Source organism: Palaemon carinicauda, chromosome 19, assembly GCF_036898095.1.
Source record: "Palaemon carinicauda isolate YSFRI2023 chromosome 19, ASM3689809v2, whole genome shotgun sequence".
Taxonomy (NCBI): Eukaryota; Metazoa; Arthropoda; class Malacostraca; order Decapoda; family Palaemonidae; genus Palaemon; species Palaemon carinicauda.
The window spans coordinates 89,432,181-89,454,601 of NC_090743.1; positions in this window are offsets into that span (position 1 = coordinate 89,432,181).

A 22,421-nucleotide genomic window follows, 5' to 3' on the forward strand; every position below is an offset into this window, starting at 1 on the left:
ATCTACAAAATCTGCTGGATTTTGTTTCAATGTCATACCTCGACTCATATCGATACAGTAACACCAATCTCTCTAAACTGAAATGGAGCCTAATTTTTATATGTGAATTCAGGTGATTTGTTTTCAGTATTCGCTCTTGGGTGCCTGGTCATTTCCTTTCTAGCTTTTTTATCTATGTTGCATAGCTTGGATTTCTTTGACTTCATGATAGTTTTGATTCTGTATAAATATTCTCTTCTAATAATTTCCATATCTTTTGTGTTTTATTTCTTCTATTACTCCGAAATATTTGTAGCCAGCTTCGTCTATATCCGTGATGACATTTCTATCAGGCTGCGTTAACCCTTCCATGTTACTTTTCCTTTCTCCTTGTTAACTAGAGAAAAATTTTATATTCCAAATTCCATCTTTATTTCTCCTGATACAATTTCTATAGTCTGGATAAACATGTCTATTTCCACAGAATCTTTCCTTAACCATTTATGGCCGAATTGGTAAAGTCTCTGCCTGGTGATCGAGTCCCGTTCAAACTCGTTAGTTTCTTCAATGTGTGCAACCTTATCATCCCTGTGAGCTAAAGATGGGGGGTTTTCGTTAGCCTATAGGTTTACGTACCGAGTCATCGGCAACCATTACCTGACCCTTCCTGGTCTTACCTTGGGTTAATAGGCGGCTTGGACTAGTGATCATGTGATAAATGTTCAGTCTCTAGGACATTGTCCTGCTTTCTATGGCAATGCCACTGTCCCTCCCCTCTGCCATTAATGAGTGACCTTTAAATCTTCAAACCTTTCTTCAGCCGGCACCCAACTTCGGTCTTTTCTTGTCTTAGGAATCATAGCTACGATGAAGAGTAGCGAGAAAAGCGAGTCCCATTGGATTATTATTATTATTATTATTATTATTATTATTATTATTATTATTATTATTATTATTATTATTATTATTATTATTATTATTTGGTTTTCAACTTGATCACTGAGATAATTTGGTCAAGTAAAAATATATTCCCAACGCAGATTGCCCAAACAAGAGTAAAACTTCTATTTAATGACCTGCATAAATGAAAAGAGATAGATTTTATGCAAAGTGCGTTGGGGAAGAAGTGAATTATTTGTTTGATAAGATTTGCAACTTAAATATGATAACAACCAAAGTAAGAAAATAAGACAAATAAGTTATCACTCTGAGGGTCATGACAAATGGCATAAAAGTAATAGTTCTGATGAGTTTTGAAAAAGAAAGTATGATAAACAAAAGAAATGCAAACACACAAAGAACCATTCCAGACATCATTACAAACGGGGAGAAATAATATTGATGTTTCTCGAAAGATGGAAAGATGAGGGAACGAAATCGTGAAAGTTAGTTTTATAAAAGTCCAACAACTAGAATTCTAAGGAAATATTGAAGGTGAAAAGGAACTGAGAAATGTTACAGATGTTGATAGAAATGCTTCTTCAAACGAGCATCTAGGGTTGATCAGGTCCTATGCAGTGGGTGCTGGGGTTGATGAAGTTTTAAAGAATCCCATTAGGAGATATTTCTTAAACAAAAACATTCACTGCTGAATATTATGCAGGGTATGAGAGAGGGAATAGAAGAAACATGAAATCATAAGCATGATCTGGACAAAAAGACGTAATGCCTTTCAGAATGAAGAATGAATTAACAAATTTCGTTGAAAAAAATGAGTTACACTAGTCAAGGGTAATGATAGTCTATTGGAAACATCCCTCTCTGGCGATCTTCCGAACGGGGGTTCACCATCCTTTTGAACTGGTTATGGAATGTTTTGGGGGCACCATATAGGTCTTCCTCCTGAGTCACCAGCAGTCATTACTATACCATTCCCGAGTAACCTTTAAACCCTTAAAGGTTTTAGCTTGCAAAGGCGAAGAATTGTGAGAACTGAAGCAAGAAAGGTTTTGAAATGCATCGGTCAAATGTTTAACCTCTGCGAGAGGGCAGTTAGGTTGTAACTGAGAGGAGAGGTGAATGCAACTAAACTTTATTAAACAATCAATGAATTTATATACAACATCCTCCGAGGAAGAACGTCACAAAAATTCAGACTTGGTAAAGCTTGTGCTAGCATGAGAACACCGGTTGGTCTATTAACAGTGCAGAGGAGAGCAAGCAACAAGATAAAAAATTTGAACCGTTACAGTGCATGAGCGTGAATGAAACACTCTGGTACAAAGTAGATAAAAACAGAAAAAAAGGAAAATAAAGAGAAGCAATTTCTGAGAAAAATTTGTTATTATTATTTTTATTATTATTATTATTATTATTATTATTATTATTATTATTATTATTTTTATTGAATTCGTAGTGAAGGTAAGGACTGATGTCAATGAAGGGACGGCGATCATGTTAAAGCTTAAAACTATTTAAATTGTGATGACTTATGAAGTGTATAAATACTCACATTTGCAGTCTAGCTGATCTAACTTTTGAAATGTTTCGTTAATGTCTTAGTCATTTTAGGGGATTTAAGACGTGTATATATTGTTTATCTTATTCTCTCTCTCTCTCTCTCTCTCTCTCTCTCTCTCTCTCTCTCTCTCTCTCTCTCTCTCTCTCTCTCTCTCTCTCTCCACGCTTTTTCGTGTTCCTCAGCGGAGGAATAAGATTTTACTAACTCCTCTCCAGTCTTAATAATGGCTTTATATTATAATAGACAATGCTTTCTTCTTCCCGGAATAGTCACTCTCACCCCTGATAACTTTGCCCTAATTAAGAGAAGAATTATTTTGTGAATTTTGTAAATTAAAGAAAACATTCCATCTCTTCATGGAGTGTTGAGGTAATGTAACAAACCTGAAAACATGGTCTTCCAAGATACTTTTTAATTTCATAGCATTATATTATATAAGACCACGACAAACAACCCTTTTGTTATTATCTATTGTACCCAATTAGAATGATCAAAGGTCTTTAAAGATTGACTTGTAAAAATAGTCAGATGAATAAAAGCAAGAAGAGAATTATCTATATGCGTTATTCTTATGTTTGTGTTCGTTTGTGTGTATATATATATATATATATATATATATATATATATATATATATATATATATATATATATATATATATATATATATATATATATATATATATATATATATTTTTATATATATATATTTATATATATATATATATATATATATATATATATATATGTATATATATATATATATATATATATATATATATATATATATATATATATATATATATATATATATATATATATATGACTGGAAAGAATATTTAGACAGAAAAGCAGATAAGCCGGACTATGCTATGAATTCAGGAACTGGCTATGGTGTAAGAATTGCTCATAGAATTATTATTAATGGAATCTCTACTGGGGCAAAGAAGAAGAGTCATATACCTATCAAAAAGAGATATGGCTCAGTTATAGCAACAGAAGATGAAGAAAGATGGAACACTTTAGTGAGGGTACAAATAGGAGATAAGAAGGGAATAATTTGATTGATATACCTGCGGCTGATGAAGACCTTGATGTGCACATGAATGAATTCAGTGTGTTTGAAGTCGAAGCTGCCCTAAAATAATCTGAAGAGATGGAAAACCCAGACATGTGATGGAATAACTGCCGAGATGATACTGGCCGAAAATTATCTGACTCCCAGACTTTTTACAAGATTATTTTGTAGAATGTGGCACGAAGAGGCAAAACCTAATGAATTTGAGTTAGGAGTGTTGGTGACAGTTGCAAAAAGAAAAAAAAAAAGAAAAAAAGGGAGACCTGACTGATTGCAATAATTACAGAGACATAACACTTATGTCATTTGTTTTGAAAATATATAGTATGCTTATTCTAAAGAGACTGGAGAGAAAGATTAATGAAAAGCTGTGAGATGAACCAGCATGATATAGAAAAGGTACAAGTTGCACTGACCAAATTTTCATTTTAAGACATATTGTACAGCAATGCATAGAATATAGAACCCCCTTTGATGGTATTCGTGGATTATGAAAAAGCCTTTGATAGTGTGCACCGGCAAATTTTGTGGAGATTCATGCATTATTATGGAATTCCTCTTAAATATGTAAATTTGATTAAGTCTTCTCATGAGCATGGACAAGTACAAGGTTAATGTTAATGGAGTTTTATCAAATGAATTTCCAGTGAACAGCGAAGTACTCCAAGGGAATGTCACCTATGTTGTTTATCCTCCTCATGGATTTCGTAATGGGCAGAACAGTTGTACATGGTGGAGAAGGATTGAACTGGATTGGTGATGGGAATTTAGCAGACCTAGAGTATGCTGATGATGCTTTCCATGTTATTAGAACACCACAGGACTTGCAATGCTTGCTTACTAGAATACATGAAAGATCACGCGAGGTTAGGCTGAAGATAAATAGAATAAATACAGAGATGATTAGAATGTGGAATATGCAATGGAAGATGAAATATCATTGGAAGGTGAAAGGATTAATGAGGTTTTATCATTTACGTATTAAGGAACTATGATCTCCAATATAGTGTCTCTAAAATTAGAGTTGATAGTGAAAGGTTGAAAAAAAGCAAATCAGACAATGGGTAGGTTAAGTGAAATTGGGAATCAAATCGCCAAAAATCTCACATAAAAACCGGGCTATATATCAGTTTATTGAGATCGGCGTTACTCTATGGACATGATTGATGGTATGACATTGAAACAATCTCCAATAGATTTAGTAGAATTGAGAACAAAGCCTTCAGAAAGATATTGGCAGTTAAATGGCAGGACATGATTAGCAATGAAACTATAAGAGAGATTACTCAAATGCCATATGTGGATGAGATCATGATGAGAGGTAGATGGAGATGGTTTGATCATGCTCTTCGCACTCCCCAAGAGAGATTAGTTCACCAAACGTTCAATTGGGCCCCACAAGCTACTAGAAGAGTTGGAAGACCCAGGTTTACATGGCTGAGGACTATCAAGCCCGAAGTAGGAGATGATGAATGCGGAAATATTGAATTCAAAGCTCAAGATAGAGACGACTGGCAAAGTCTAACTTAGGCCTTTTAAGTCAATAGGCATAGAAGGATATATATATATATATATATATATATATATATATATATATATATATATATATATATATATATATATATATATATATATATGTTGTTGTGGTACTGTTATAAACACACATTATGGTTCCAATTAAATGTCTCTTCAATGTGCTATGTATTTTAGACTTGCAGGTTACTTCTTCTGAATAAGTCTAAGTAAGTTAACTTTTAAAACAGTTTATTAGAAGCTCCATCACAGGAGTATATATGGTTTGGTCGGATGACCATTCCGTATGACATGTTAACAAGAACTAACAAAAATCTATTGTCTGATGATAACGTATACTAGTTATCTCAGCATTTATGTAAAATTGTAAACACGACATTAATACAGGAAGCTATCTAGATCCGGTGAGACACAACTCTTTCTCACTGTTTGTATTGTGTTTACTCTTCATGAAAAATGTTATATTGCCAAGGTTTGGCTTTTGCATCGTGTTTATGACTGACTTGACGTTTCTCACACTCCTCCTGTCTTCTCCATTAACCTCTTGGGTCACGGATTTAATTATGTAATTTATAAACATTACATTATATTATCTCGGACAGCTACCTTCAACTAAAAACATGTTTACTAGGAGTGTGACTGGATATATATATATATATATATATATATATATATATATATATATATATATATATATATATATATATATATATATATATATATATATCAACTTTAGCCATAAACAAGTGATTAAGGATGAATGTTCAAATAGGTGCATTTAAAAAAAAATACATACCTAGCAGACATTGTCAAAGAAAAATGCATGGAAAATACAGATTATTATATGGTACATTGCTAGCAATTGATTATATGGTACCCCAAAAAAATACTGATGTGTACATATGATTCGGTAACTTGTTAAAGAATAGTTGTCACCTTTGTAAAAAATACAGATTATTAAAATACGGTAACTAATAAGAATATTTGTTACCTTGGTAAAAATATAATTTCAGTGCACAAACACAAATTCCTGGTACATACACGCACCACGGTTTCGTATATTTATATATAGGGCTTATATATTTTATTAGATGCCCAAAGATTCTTTATTTTAACATTTAGGGCTTATATATTGTATTAGGTGCCCAAAAATGTTTTTTTTTTTTTTTTTTTTTTTTTTTTTTTTAAACGTTTTCAAAATGCAAACGTCTTAGAGTCTCTTCAACTCCATATTACTAGCGTACTGACCGCTTTTCGTACACAACACTATTCCAACGATTTTTACTCTTGCGAGCGAATGAAAAGGACAATTTTTTAACGGCTCTAAATTGAAACAAACAAGGAGTTTTGTCTGGACATGGCAAAACGTTCTGTTTAACCTCCATCTCTCTATGCCTTAACCTACGCCAAACAAAGATGTTAACGGCGATAAATATCATCACCGTAACGCTGATTGCTGCTAGTAACACGTAGAAACAAAGATCTGCATATCATGTTCCTGAAGAAATTAAAAAATTATATTTTCATCATTTCTTAAAGTAAGAAAGACATCACAATGGATGACAAATATTTAATTGATAAAGCGTTAAGCGTTGGCAGAAAAACTTTTTGATAAAAAAAAAAACCCACACACACAGGGATGGTTGTTGGTATATTGTCGCCATTAATGTTTATGCAGGTATTAAGCTTATCTGGAAGAGCTTTTACACTAGGATATATTTTAGTATTAGTTGTGTTTATATATATATATATATATATATATATATATATATATATATATATATATATGTACTTATATATCATATTTATTTGAATATATATATATATATATATATATATATATATATATATATATATATATATATATATATATATATGTATTGATTGATTGACTTAAAGTTTTCAGGCATCCTGACATCGAAGGTCATTGACGCCGGAATATATATTTATATATATATATCTATGAATATATATATATATATATATATATATATATATATATATATATATACATATATCTATATATATCTACATATATACATATATATCTATAAATCTATATATATATATATATATATATATATATATATATATATATATATATATATATATATATATATATATATATATATATAGATATAGATATAGATATAGATATAGATATAGATATAGATATAGATATATATATATATATATATATATATATATATATATATATATATATATATATATATATATATATATTAGATTAAAGTAAATTCATTATAATTTGATTATAAGTTGTTAATACTTTTCCAACCTTTTGATCTTGCTTTAGTTTTTAGTTTATTAATAAGCCAGCGTCATTCTTAGTTTGATGAACTCTGTAGAGAGTCATATGACTTCTCAGTTTTGTTTTTGTTTACCACCTTCTCCCCCGGTATTAGTGAACTACTGAAGTGCCTTATTAACGATCGCTGTTTTTCTCTCCTATGAGCTGTGTTGACTCGAGTGAAAGGCTTGATCGAATGGTGGTGATAGTGACAGGGTCAGTTCGAGTTCCTCCTCACAGCCTGACGCTTTGCCACTTCCTTTGGGGAATTTTTGGAGTTTTTTTGGAATCACGTCCTTCGATACTTTGTGTGTGGTCGCTGGTGTTTGTCACCCGCGGCATTCATCAGCCACGTCCCTTCCCTCGTTCGTCGGAGGATTTACGAACGAGTTGGCCCGGCGTGCGAGATCCGTTGACGTCCCGGATTCTCGGAGGCTACCACCCTTAGTGTTCCCGTGGCGTTTTGGATTGCCTGCAGGCATTGCAGCTTGATTCAGTTGACCTGCTCATCAGCGTCAGTGAGTTCTTGGAACTCGTGGAGATACGTAGGGCGGCATACTACAGGTATGAGATATTTTTATTGTTATTTACGACGATCGTGGATCGCCGAGTACCTGTAGGTGTGCACGCCCTTGTTTGCAGTACGGTCTTCTGGACCTTGAATGGCCTGATGGGACAATCTACCAAGCTGTTTACGATAATTCCCTTTGTATAATTTGTAAGATAATTATTTTCATAATTCATTGTTTATCAAGTTAAGTTTAACGTTTAAATTAGTTTGTTTGTGCTAGGTAGGAGTAATATTAAGTTTCCCACTTATGTTCTCTTTCTTCCTTCTACCTATCTTAGTTTGTTAGGTTAGTTTTCTGGCCAGTGATTTTGATAGGTAGCTGCCTGAAATGTTGTATTTACAATCTTCCTATTTCTTAGCCTAGGGATTAACTTAGTTGTAGGTGATCTTTTAAAGATCTTAAGGTTGGTTTTCCCTCAATTTGTATATTCATTTATTTTGCTTATTATTGTTACCAACCCATTATTTTTTTTTTTGTGTTTGTAAATAAATATTGTAACTTTTGTTGAGGTGTTTGTTCTTTTGTTCCCAAATTGCTGTGTTACATTTTTACTGACCGCAAATTTCTGAAGAGAAAGAACCCTTGAAATTACGGCCGTAAATACGGTCGTAACAATCTGGCGACCTTGCCAGGATTTGCGCTCAGGTGTACACAGTAGTTGGGACTTTGGAACGCTCCTCAGTGGAGGTTATAGTATTTATTTTTTTTTTGGAAATACCTTTCCCTCCTATCACTATGGCTAATTTGGATGACTTTGAGTTTAGTCCTGCAGAGTTTTTAGGGTCAGCCGACTGTATTAGTCATTTACCAATACTAGGTAAGGAATATCTGGTTAGTTGTGCTAGATGGTTGGGTATTCCTTTCAAAGGGACTGATACAAAGAGGAAATTGCTAATAATGGTAAAGAACTGTGTCATGCAAGGTTTGGCTGAGGCTGAAGGATTACTTGGTGAAAATATTAGTGATAGAGGTAGTGAATTAGGAAATGATGATAGGGTAGTTGCAGATGATAATGGCATTAGTGGTGGTGCAGGTTTTTCATTATTTGACGATCCTCCTCAGACTGGAGTTATTTATGAAGGTCCGGCTAATTTGCTGCCAAAGGGAAATATAACCACAAACCCTTTCTTGTCTGAAGAGAATTTAGGGCCAGCAGTTCCTACTGTTCCTATTAATTCTAATTCAAAGGAGATTCAATAATATGACTTAATTTGTAAAAGGATAGAGTTGTTGAAATTGGAACATGCGGAGAACGAGAGGGTGAGGAGGCATGAGATAGAGATGGCCAACATTAATTTGGAAATGGCTAGGTTACAGGGGGCTCCAAACCAATTTAGTACCCCACGAGGTAGCCAGCCTGAAAGGTTTAATATTGGGGCTGCATTAAAATTGGTCCCCATTTTTGATGAAAGAAATGTTCCAGAATTCTTCAAGGCCTTTGAGAGGGTGTCTACACGATTGTCATGGCCACCAGAGATGTAGACGGTGCTAATTCAGTGTAAATTGGTAGGCAAGGCAATCAGGGTATATAATGCCTTGGAGGAAGGGATAGTCAGGGATTATCACAAGGTAAAGGCACTAATTTTAACCCTGGATAGGTACGCTCCTCGGACACCCCTTTAAGGGTATACTCGGACGCGAACGACCCCGACGCTAAAAAAAAATTCTTGAAAAATCAGTTTTTGCAGTAACCTCTTTTTTTCTTTTGCCAAAAAAAACTTCAATGAATGCTTAAAACAACTGTAAAGATAAATACTACTCATCTGCAGAAAAACTATTTATTATAAATATTTTAAAAAATTAAGTAGAAAAAAGAGACCTGACATAAAAATTCATAAAAAAAAGTTTATACATATATACACAAATCCTTTTAGGAATTGATTCTTGAATGTTTAGGACACATCTTGATGTATTTTGGAAGAAGTCAGACCCATGGAGGTGAAGATCTGAAATGAGAAAAAAAGGGGAACTTTTTTTGGCCGAAAAAAATTGTCCAAATTTCATGAATTTTTTTGGGTACCCAAATGAAATAGGAAGTGGCTAATTTTTTTTAGGGAATAAACATATGTTATCCTAAAATAGAAATATGTAAAAAAATCTTCATTATTTTGTAAATTACATTTATATCAGGGGCCATATCTAAAGGTAATTTTTTGAGTACTTAGAAATTTCGTAAAAAATACATATATTTAATATATAATATGATATTTATGCAGGTAAAAATATACCAAAATATCACAAATTCTATAGGGAACCAGAATATATATAGATAGGGCAACTTACGCTTCGGATATGTCCACAAAATGACCGCCAACCACACTGACTCAGACTCCCTAATCTGCCACTTGAAATGTAGGAAGGGTATGTCAATTTCAAGGTGTTATTTACTAATCTAATTATTATTGGATATCCATAAAAATTGTATGGTGGGTTGCTGGATAATTGTTGATTATTTTACGGCTATAAAATTAAAATTCTGACCCAAAAAATTTTTTTTTAAGGGAAATAAAATCGAAAAAAAAAGAAAAATGTGAAACAATATAATATTTTAGCTAAAAAAATTTGATGATATTCAATCAAAAAAGAAGTAAACAAAATTTTCCGACAAATAAACATCTAGAGGAATCATTACTCTGTGATAGTTCCTTAGTACGTAGTAATTTTGAAAGAAATGGGAAAAAACGAAAAAATGGCAATCACCGGAAAATCGAACACATACCTATATATACGCCACATCTGGCTAAAAAAAAGATAGGCATGGGTAGCCAGATCATCTAGAAACACTTTCCAACACTATAAAAATATAAGTTTTGCGACACTACTTGCCAATTCCTTACGGTAACATGACTAAGCAAAAAAATGCAAAACAAATAAAAAGGGGCACTCGCGGAAAAATGGCTAACATTCTAATATACGGCATTTCAGAAAAAAAAAGAATTCAGCCACGTGCTAGGCAAACCATCAAGGCACATTTTCCGACAAATAAACATCTAAATGAATCATTACTCTGTGATAGTTCCTTAGTACGTAGTAATTTTGAAAGAAATGGGAAAAAATGAAAAAATGGCAATCACAGGAAAATCGAACACATACCTATATATACGCCATATCTGGCTAAAAAAAAAAGATAGGCATGGGTAGCCAGATCATCTAGAAACACTTTCCAACACTATAAAATTATAAGTTTTGCGACACTACTTGCCAATTCCTTACGGTAACATGACTAAGCAAAAAAATGTAAAACAAATAAAAAGGGGAACTCGCGGAAAAATGGCCATTCTAATATACGGCATTTCAGAAAAAAAAAATTCAGCCACGTGCTAGGCAAACCATCAAGGCACATTTTCCGACAAATAAACATATAAATGAATCATTACTCTGTGATAGTTCCTTAGTACGTAGTAATTTTGAAAGAAATGGGAAAAAACGAAAAAATGGCAATCACAGGAAAATCGAACACATACTTATATATACGCCATATCTGGCTAAAAAAAAATAGACATGGGTAGCCAGATCATCTAGAAACACTATCCAACACTATAAAAATATAAGTGTTGCGTCACTACTTGCCAATTCCTTACGGTAACATGACTAAGCAAAAAAATGCAAAACAAATAAAAAGGGGCACTCGCGGAAAAATGCCCAACATTCTAATATACGGCATCTCAGATAAAAAAAAGACATGCACGTGTTAGCCCAACCATCAAGGCACACTTTCTAACACATAAACATGAAAAAAAATCAATAATATACGGCAATTCCTTACTACGTAGTAAATTTTTACAAATATTGGAAAAAAACAGAAATTGGCAACCGCAGTTAAATACCCAATATATCAATAACTACGTCGTATCTGACAAAAACAAAGTCACGCATGGGTAGCCAGATCATCTATACACACTTTCCAACACTAAAAAAGCAAAAGTTTTACGACACTATCTGGCAATATCTTACGGAAAAATGACTTGGCAAAAAAATGAAAAAAAATGAAAATGGGGCACTCGCGGTAAAATGCCCAACATTCTAATATACGGCATCTCAGATAAAAAAAAGACATGCACGTGTTAGCCCAACCATCAAGGCACACTTTCTAACACATAAACATGAAAAAAAAAGAATAATATACGGCAATTCCTTACTACGTAAAAATTTTTACAAATATTGAAAAAAAACAGAAATTGGCAACCGCAGTTAAATACCCAATATACCAATAACTACGTCGTATCTGACAAAAACAAAGTCACGCATGGGTAGCCAGATCATCTAGACACACTTTCCAACACTAAACAAGCAAAAGTTTTACGACAGCATTTGGCAATATCTTACGGAATAATGACTTGGCAAAAAAATGAAAAAAATTGAAAAAGGGGCACTCGCGGTAAAATGGTCCTCGTGGTGATGAACGACATTTTAACTAAAAAAAAAATCATGCACATGGTAGCCAAACAATCCACCAAGACTTTCCACAACTGATAACCTATACAAGTTGCACCATTCTACGACTATTTCATAATACGTAATAACTTTGATAATTATGCAAATTACCTTAGAAGGGTAAACTCGGTCGTGCTCGACCCCGACGCGTCTCAGAAATCGGGGAAGGAGTACAGCTACAGCAATGCACATCTGGACACTACTAGAGCGTGTAGGGGAGACACCTCCTGCAGGTCGATCACCCACAAATTCAGTCACGGGGGTGAGTCACGTGAGAAAAACCTCTTTTTTTTTGACGCTCGGGGTCGCGTACGACCCACCGTACCTATCCAGGGTTAAAAGCGTATGATTTGGTCCCTGAGGCATACAGATTAAAGTTTCGAAATTTTAATAAACATCCTTCCTTATCGTATGTAGAATTTGCCAGGTTCAAGGAGGAACAGTTTGACGACTGGTTGAAAAGTCGTCAAGTTGTCACTTTTTCTTCCTTGAGAGAACTAATGCTTTTGGAGGAGTTTAAGAAATCTTGCTCCAAAGAACTAAGAATTTATTTGGAAGAAGTAAAGGTCACTAATTAAGGTAAGGCAGCTCAAGTGGCTGACGAATTTGTCTTGACTCATAGAGCAGGTTCAGGCAATTTCGTCAGCAAAGATAAAAGTAATAATGTAGTAGAGTCAGCGAATTTTCATAAAGGAATAAGATGTGATAATAATAAGCCTAAGAATTCAGTGGTTCAAAGTAATTTCCAAGCTAGTAACAATGGAAGATTCACGGGTAAACCTGGTACTCGTGTATTTTCCAATGGAGGTAGTACTGGAACGAGAAACAATAATGTGAAGACTTGTTTCTGGTGTAAGAAACCCGGTCATTTCCAGGCTCAATGTCAAGCCAGAACAAATTATCTTCAAAAAAATAATCCTGTGGCTTTAATGCCAAGTACATCTCCTGACGTAAAATTACCCATAATTAGTAGTGATAGTGGTAGTAATTGTACGCCTGGAGATGGAAATAATAATCCACAAGAATGACTGAAGTATGATAAATACATATGGCCTGGTTAAGTAATATATAATTCTGTCATTATTGATGTTAAGTTCTTGAGAGATACAGGGTCTGCTCGTTCGTTAGTGCTGGAAAGCAGTTTGAAGGGTTTGGTGAAGTATTCAGGGAACTTTATTGTTCTGGGAGGTTTCCCGAACACAATAGTTTCGGCTCCTTTAGCAGAGGTAATGTTGTCATTCCCTGGGTATTATGGAAAGATCGAGTTGGCCGTTGTTGAGAGTCTTCCTATAGCTGGTATTGATGGCATATTAGGAAATGATATGGTTAATAGTGATGGCCAGGAATTATTTCCAATATTATCAATCAATAAGTGTCCAGTGGCGGTTACCACTAGAGCTGCAGCAAGAGCTGCAGACTTATTAAATAATGATGAAGAGTTAAATTTGAGTAGTTTAGAGGTAGATGTAGATGTAGGAAGACCCGGGTCAGTAGTAAGTAATGTAGTAAGTAGTGATAATATAATTCCAGATTGGGATCGAACAGCTTTTATTGAAGCCCAGAAAAGAGAGTATAATTTTAATTTGGGTGATACTTCTGACTTGACAAAGCCTCGATTCTGGGTAAAAAAGGGCCTGTTATATAGGGTGAGTCGTCCCCTGGTTGCTAATGATCCCCAAATATCTCGTATTGAGCAAATAGTGGTGCCTTCTCACTTTCAGAGACAAATATTAAATATATCTCATGATGATGCATTATCTGGTCATTTTGGTGTCTGGAAGACGTTCCGTCGGTTGGCTAAATGTTTTTGGTGGCCAGGAATGAAATCGTCAGTAAAACAATATGTGAAAGAATGTCCAGTGTGCCAAGTGGTAGGAAAACCTAATCAGACAATTGTAAAAGCACCTTTATATCCTGTACCAGCTATTGGCGAGCCATTTAGTGAGTTAGTAGTTGATATAGTAGGTCCCCTGCCTAAAACTAAATCAGGTTTTGTATATTTACTGACTGTGATGGATCGGGCATCGCGATTTCCCGAAGCCATTCCCATGAAGAAAATCACATCTAAGGCTGTATTTGATCAATTGGTAATTTTCTTTTCGAGGTATGGAATCCATCGTAAGATACAAACTGATTGTGGAACTAATTTTACTAGTAAGGAATTTCGAAGTAAGTGTGCAGGTCTGGCCATTCTGCACACTACTAGTGTTCCTTACCATCCAGAGAGTCAGGGAGTGGTGGAAAGATTCCATCAAACTCTTAAATCAATTTTAAGGAGATTTTGCTATGAACATGGAGAGGAATGGGATAAGGGTCTTCCTTTTGTTCTCTTTGCTCTTAGAAGTCATCCAAATTCATCCACGGGCGTGGCTCCTTTTGAGTTAGTCTTTGGACATAAAATAAGGGGTCCTTTAGAAATTCTATATGAAATTTTGGAGTCCGATCAAATAAAGGAGACGAACGTGGGTGAATTTGTTGATAACCTTAAAGAAAAACTTTCTAGCGCCTGGAAGTTTGCTAGAGAAAATTTAGCTAACTCTCAGGCTGCTATGAAAAGTAATTATGACAAGAAAACTCGAGCACGGTCGTTTGAGCCTGGGGAATTAGTTTTGGTGTTGGGTACTGATTCGGATAACTTCCTTGAACCCAGGTATAAGGGGCCCTGGAAGGTGTTGAGGAAGTTATCCGATCTTAATTATGAAATAGAAGCTCCCGGGACCAAACGAAAGTGTCGAATTTTTCACATTAACCGACTGAAACCTTATGTCTCTAGTAGATCTGATACTTTGGAAACCGGGTATGAATCAGTTTCTTTGGTGGCAGAGGTGCTTCCTGATGGATCTGAGGAAATAATTAATCAAGTACCTTCGGATGCTCTATCTAAGAATGTGCAATGTTTGGATGGGCTGGATGAGCATCTGAAGCATCTTGATCTAAATCAAAGAAGGGAAATGGAAGGTTTAATTCATTCTTTTTCAGATTTGGTTAGAGACTCTCCCGGATTGACTAGTTTAATTGAACATGATGTGGTAGTAGGAGAAGCTTCACCAATTAAACAAAGCCCTTATAGACTAAATCCCACTAAAATAGATATAGTCAATAAGGAAATAGAATATATGTTGAAGCATGATTTGATAAAACCTTCTGTTAGTCCTTGGAGCTCCCCTATAGTATTGGTAAAGAAATCCGATGGACAGTATCGGATGTGTGTCGACTATCGTAAGGTTAATACGCATACTAAAAATGATTCCTTTCCCCTTCCTAGAATTGACGACTGCATAGACCGCATTGGTTCCGCAAAGTATATCACAAAATTGGATTTGCTCAAGGGCTACTGGCAAGTTCCTTTGTCGGATCGAGCAAGAGAGATTTCAGCATTTGTCACCCCATTCGGCTTGTATGAATGCAAGGTCATGCCTTTTGGGATGAGGAATGCTGCTTGTACTTTTCAAAGATTAATGAACCGTGTGGTCTGTGGATTATAAGGTACTGAGATTTACATTGATGATCTTGTTGTCCACAGTAATGATTGGAAAACTCATTTACTCACATTACGTAATGTTTTTGAAGCTCTCCGTGCTGCGGGTTTAGTCATTAACCTCTCTAAATGCGAATTTGGTAAGGCTAAAGTTGTGTATCTGGGTCATGAGGTTGGTCTGGGTCATATAGCCCCAAAACAGGCTAACGTCGAGGCTATTACTAATTTAAAGAGACCGTGCAATGTCCGAGAAGTTCGAAAGGTGTTGGGTATGATGGGCTATTATAGAAAATTCGTTAGGAACTTTTCTGACATTGCCCGTCCCCTGAATGATCTTTTACAAAAAAATAAGAAATTCATTTGGACTAGTGATTGTGAAGAAGCATTCATAAGAATCAAGTCTATTCTCATGTCTAAACCTATTTTGGTTTCTCCGAATTTTCAAGCTCCCTTTATAATTGCTGTTGACGCTAGTGATATAGGTATTGGAGGAGTTCTCTTTCAAAGGGGTGAAGACAGGGAGGTGTACCCAATATCCTACTACAGCAAAAAGTTGTTAATGGCAGAGCGTAAGTATTCAGCTATTGAGAAAGAGGCTCTCGCCCTGATCCGTACCATATCTCATTTTAAACCATACTTAACTAATCTTTCTTTTCCAGTGGAGGCATGGACGGATCATAATCCGTTAGTGTTTATTGAACGGATGAAAGGGTCTAACCAAAGAATTTTACGCTGGGCCTTGCAACTGCAAGAGCTCAACTTGGTAATTAAGCATATTAAAGGATCTGATAATAAGATCCCCGGACACCTTGTCTAGGATGTAAAGTGTTTTTTTGTTTTTTTTTGGTCTCCCTGCCTCTTTCGCCCTGCTCGTTCCTCTTTGTGTTCATTTAGTGAAAGCAAGTGCTAACTTTATGGTTTATTCCGACATCGTTCCGTTGTTTCGTTTATTTATGCGATATTTTTTTTTTGCCAGTGTTGTTTTTAGTTTAAGTATTAGCTGTAAGAAATATTCTGTTCTATATTAGTCTTAGTTTCTTATTAGCAGATAGATAGCTTTTTGTGCCATTTATTATGACTTTAAGTTTTAGCAAGGACTTTTGGAATTTCGGAACTTTATCATTTTCTGTGATTTAATACATTTTGCTCTTGGCTTTAGGTTTTTTTTCAGGTTCTGTGTTTAATTAGACTGTTTATATCTTTGTATGTTTGAGTTATATTTAATGCTGACCTTTTTGTTTCAGGATGTGTAATGCACCATTGTGTGTACTGTATTAGATAATCCTATGCATGTTTATATTAAGGTTATCTTTACTTTTGAGATTTATTTTATCTTTAGATTTAATTGATTCTTTAGGATGTATAAAAATTTTTACTCTATTTGATAAATTTTTTTTTGTAGGGGGAGAAAGGTATTAGATTAAAGTAAATTCATTATAATTTGATTATAAGTTGTTAATACTTTTCCAACCTTTTGATCTTGCTTTAGTTTTTAGTTTATTAATAAGCCAGCGTCATTCTTAGTTTGATGAACTCTGTAGAGAGTCATATGACTTCTCAGTTTTGTTTTTGTTTATCACCTTCTCCCCCGGTATTAGTGAACTACTGAAGTGCCTTATTAACGATCGCTGTTTTTCTCTCCTATGAGCTGTGTTGACTCGAGTGAAAGGCTTGATCGAATGGTGGTGATAGTGACAGGGTCAGTTCGAGTTCCTCCTCACAGCCTGACGCTTTGCCACTTCCTTTGGGGAATTTTTGGAGTTTTTTTGGAATCACGTCCTTCGATACTTTGTGTGTGGTTGCTGGTGTTTGTCACCCGCGGCATTCATCAGCCACGTCCCTTCCCTCGTTCGTCGGAGGATTTACGAACGAGTTGGCCCGGCGTGCGAGATCCGTTGACGTCCCGGATTCTCGGAGGCTACCACCCTTAGTGTTCCCGTGGCGTTTTGGATTGCCTGCAGGCATTGCAGCTTGATTCAGTTGACCTGCTCATCAGCGTCAGTGAGTTCTTGGAACTCGTGGAGATACGTAGGGCGGCATACTACAGGTATGAGATATTTTTATTGTTATTTACGACGATCGTGGATCGCCGAGTACCTGTAGGTGTGCACGCCCTTGTTTGCAGTACGGTCTTCTGGACCTTGAATGGCCTGATGGGACAATCTACCAAGCTGTTTACGATAATTCCCTTTGTATAATTTGTAAGATAATTATTTTCATAATTCATTGTTTATTAAGTTAAGTTTAACGTTTAAGTTAGTTTGTTTGTGCTAGGTAGGAGTAATATTAAGTTTCCCACTTATGTTCTCTTTCTTCCTTCTACCTATCTTAGTTTGTTAGGTTAGTTTTCTGGCCAGTGATTTTGATAGGTAGCTGCCTGAAATGTTGTATTTACAATCTTCCTATTTCTTAGCCTAGGGATTAACTTAGTTGTAGGTGATCTTTTAAAGATCTTAAGGTTGGTTTTCCCTCAATTTGTATATTCATTTATTTTGCTTATTATTGTTACCAACCCATTATTTTTTTTTGTGTTTGTAAATAAATATTGTAACTTTTGTTGAGGTGTTTGTTCTTTTGTTCCCCAATTGCTGTGTTACATTTTTACTGACCGCAAATTTCTGAAGAGAAAGAACCCTTGAAATTACGGCCGTAAATACGGTCGTAACAATATATATATATATCCACAATAATACATTGATGATTTTTTTCCTCAGAGCACCAAATTACTGAAATTATATTTTAATCATATCATAAAGTTTTTCTTAATTTCTAAACTATTTTACATGTGTATGAACTAAACATCCATTTCCTGCAAAGTAAATATAAAAGGAATAGATTTCCCTTGCGTGTAATGTCAAAAGCCTCCCTTTAAAGAAAATGGTCCTTGAGTTCCCAAGAGGGATGATTCTGTTGATGGAGGACAATGCCAGATAAGGAAAGGATGCCATCCCGGAGTCTGTCTGACATTCTTATGTCTCTTTCAGTTTTTCATTCTCCACTCTGAGACATGGAAATTCTTCTAAAGGTAGTTGGGTTATACAAATTCTCTTTTGAGAAGAATGACAATATCATTAACTTTAGCTCTGTAACGAACGTTCTCGAGGTGCCATTAGTAAAATCAATATAGAAATAGTTTTGAAGATATTGACCAAAAGCCATGATAGAAATGAAAAATGAAATGTTAAACACTATATTGTATAGAGAACGTTTTGAGAGTTAAGTAAATTTCGGCGCACACATAACTTTCATTTTATGTACTTCCTGTAACCAAAGTTTCATATTAAATAGTCTTAAAATCTAAAATTATGATTTTTATTGAAATTTTTAATACAATTCTCATTTTAAATTTTGTCAAAGCGCAGCAAATAGTCAGATAACAATAATAGATTATGTAAAGCGGAGGCAATAGAAAAGTACAGTATCATAGGGGAGGCACTGTCAATTTAATTTTTAGGGTATGGTGAAATAGACATGAATTTAAGATACCTCATCATATGAGAATACGTATAGTAATAGTCAATATGCCAAGATTCTTATTATCAACATTCAGATTTTTGACATATTTACTATGAATTGACTTATTTGATACATAGTAATATAAATGATTTTTAATTTTTTTCTTTATACAAAGCGTTTGTAAAGTTTCCCATAATTCCATTCTATGTGAAAAAGATATTTGACGAAGAAATTAATATATATATATATATATATATATATATATATATATATATATATATATATATATATATATATATATATATATATATATATATATATATATATAAGGAAAACAAAGATTTTAAAGATTATATTAAAATTATTATTTTTCAACATGAATGCATAGTAGCTTATTCAATGACACTGAAAGCTACTTCTTGTAAAAGATGCTGTGCAGGCACGATAGAAGCAAAACATCTGTTATATATTTAGAATTTTGTTGATTCACTGTGTATAAGGAAAATGTATAAATGCTTTTACCTGTATAAAATAACAGATAATTTACAAAATACATATCCAAGAATTTTGTTTCACATGAGTGGTTATAGGAAATTTCCTTTTTATTGATCTTTAGCATTTGAATTGGTCACAATTATATAATCGGTGATAGCATTTTTTTTTTTTGCTTAAAAGCAAATGTAAACATAATTCATATGTGTATCCCTTCTCATGTGTTGAGATACTGAGTGAATGATACACTATTGTTCAATGATGATTTTAGACAAGATTATTTGGAGTAACAAAAGGCTTAATATTTTTAGCTGGGTAACACATAGTTTTGGCCTGAAACAACTATATTCAGCTGAAAGGCGTCACTCATGGAGTTTATGCATCGGCTGATAGGGAATACAATTCAACCATAAAAGAAACCCTTTCTGGTACAATCCGGGAACATAAATAGTGGGCTACCGATAGTAAAGTTATGGGGTCCTGTAACTGGCCAGACAGCACTACATTGAATCCTTCTCACTGGTTACGGTTTATCTTCCTGTAGCCTACACATACACCGAATAGTCTGGCCTTTTCTTTACATATTCTCTTCTGTCCTCATATACCTGACAACACAGATATTACCAAATAATTCGTCTTCACGCAAGAGGTTCACTACAGAACTGTAATTATTCATTGGCCACTTTCCTCTTGGTAGGGATAGAAGAGAGTCTTAAGCTATGGTAAGCAGCTCTTCTAGGAGAAGGACACTCCCAAATCAAACCATTGTTCACTAGTCTTGGTTAGCGCCATAGCTTCTGTACCATGGTCTTTCACTCTCTTGAGCTACAGTTTTCTTGCTTGAGGGTACACTTGGACACACTATTCTCTCTTATTTCTCTTCCTCTTGTTTTTTTTTTTTAAAGTTTCTATAGATTATACAGGAAATATCTATTTTAATGTTACTGTTCTTAAAATATTTTATTTTTCCTTGTTTCCTTACCTCACTTAGCTATTTTTTTCTGTTGGAGCCCTTGGGCTAAAATTTTAGCATCATGGTTTTCCAACTAGGGTTGTTGCTTAGCAAGTAATAATAATAATAATAATAATAATAATAATAATAATAATAATAATAATAATAATAATAATAATACCTCAGATCTGCACTTTTGGTGTAGGCCTACACTTAAAAATTCTTCCATTAATTCATAGCCAGAGTGCTTCGACACTCGGTGTCCAAGGGAAAAGGAAACCCTTTTAGATGATACGTTTAGCACTGAACAGAACAATGAAACACTTGCTATTCTTCATTCATGTTTTCCTGAGCCTAGTCTTCTCTTTAGTCAAATGAATTTAAATGCTCTTAATTGACCTTGGTATTTACAAGATCTTTAGACTTTGCATACTTATAGAGGAGTAAAACCAAATGGTGCATTTTCTGTGTTCCGTATATAGACAGCTGATTTACTATCTCCCAAGTTGTACGCTATTTTTCACAAGTTAGCAGGAAGATGTTCGTTTTGTATTTGTTGGAGAATTGGTAATTTTACTATTTTGAGTGAATGTGTTTGCGTTAGCTTTAGCCCTTAAGATTACTGCACAATATCTATCATTCCATTATTATCTATAGATTTTGAACGTCTAGGCAAAATATCCTGTCCGTATTTGCAGTTTAGCTTTCCCAAAAGGCCTTGAAGCGGGTGGTGCCTTTCTTCTAGTTTCCAGTTCTGTACAGAAATTCCTTGATTTTAGGTCTTTGGTACTTCAATATTCGCATTGACGATATCTCTTTAACCCATGTATATATTTAATTTTGAGAACCATTGTTTACTCTTCAAATGCTTAAGACCATTGGGTTATTGAGAAAGTCTTAAAATTTTTGGTGAACAGTCTTACTTTAGGATAATTTTCAATTCTTCCATTTTACCTTGTTTCGAGTATTGGTTACCTGTAGCACAGTCTATTGCGTTTCTTATTATTGATGTGAATATTAACGAAAGTCACTGCCATTCAGTTAATTCTTTATGCATGTTACATAAGATTTTTCATAATTCAGATCAGCAATGAAAAATCTTATGTAACATGCATAATCCAGAAACTGTTTCAACAAGCATTGTATAAGGCTGGGATGGACGATGTTTACAACCCCAAATTATAGTGCGTTGGAGACCATTCTTTCCTCACTGATTCTGATCTAGTATTAAGATAGCCCATAAGAGATGATAGTGCAAAGAAAGTTTCGAAATTGTACATAAACTATTCTGCATGATTACCAGTCATAAAAAAAAATAATTCAAGTCGAGGCTTATTCACATGATTATGCAAGATACTTTTCTTACTAAAATTATCTCTCTCTCTCTCTCTCAGTTTTGTATCTGTGTGCCGGTTAGTGATTACACTTTTGCGATCCTATAAATATCGTGATTTAACGCGGATAACAAAAGGCTATCGAGTGCAATATAGCTACAAGTTTTCGTGAATAGTCAGTGATTAGTTTGAGGTCGGAGAAGTGGGATAAAACGTCGGTATAGAATAGTTATCTTGTGAATTACTAAAAATCTAATCAAGATGGCTATGTACAACACGGGCAAGGCTTGGAGAGACATCGCTGGACTCAGAAAAAATAAATTCCATGAGTTGGCGAAACAGGA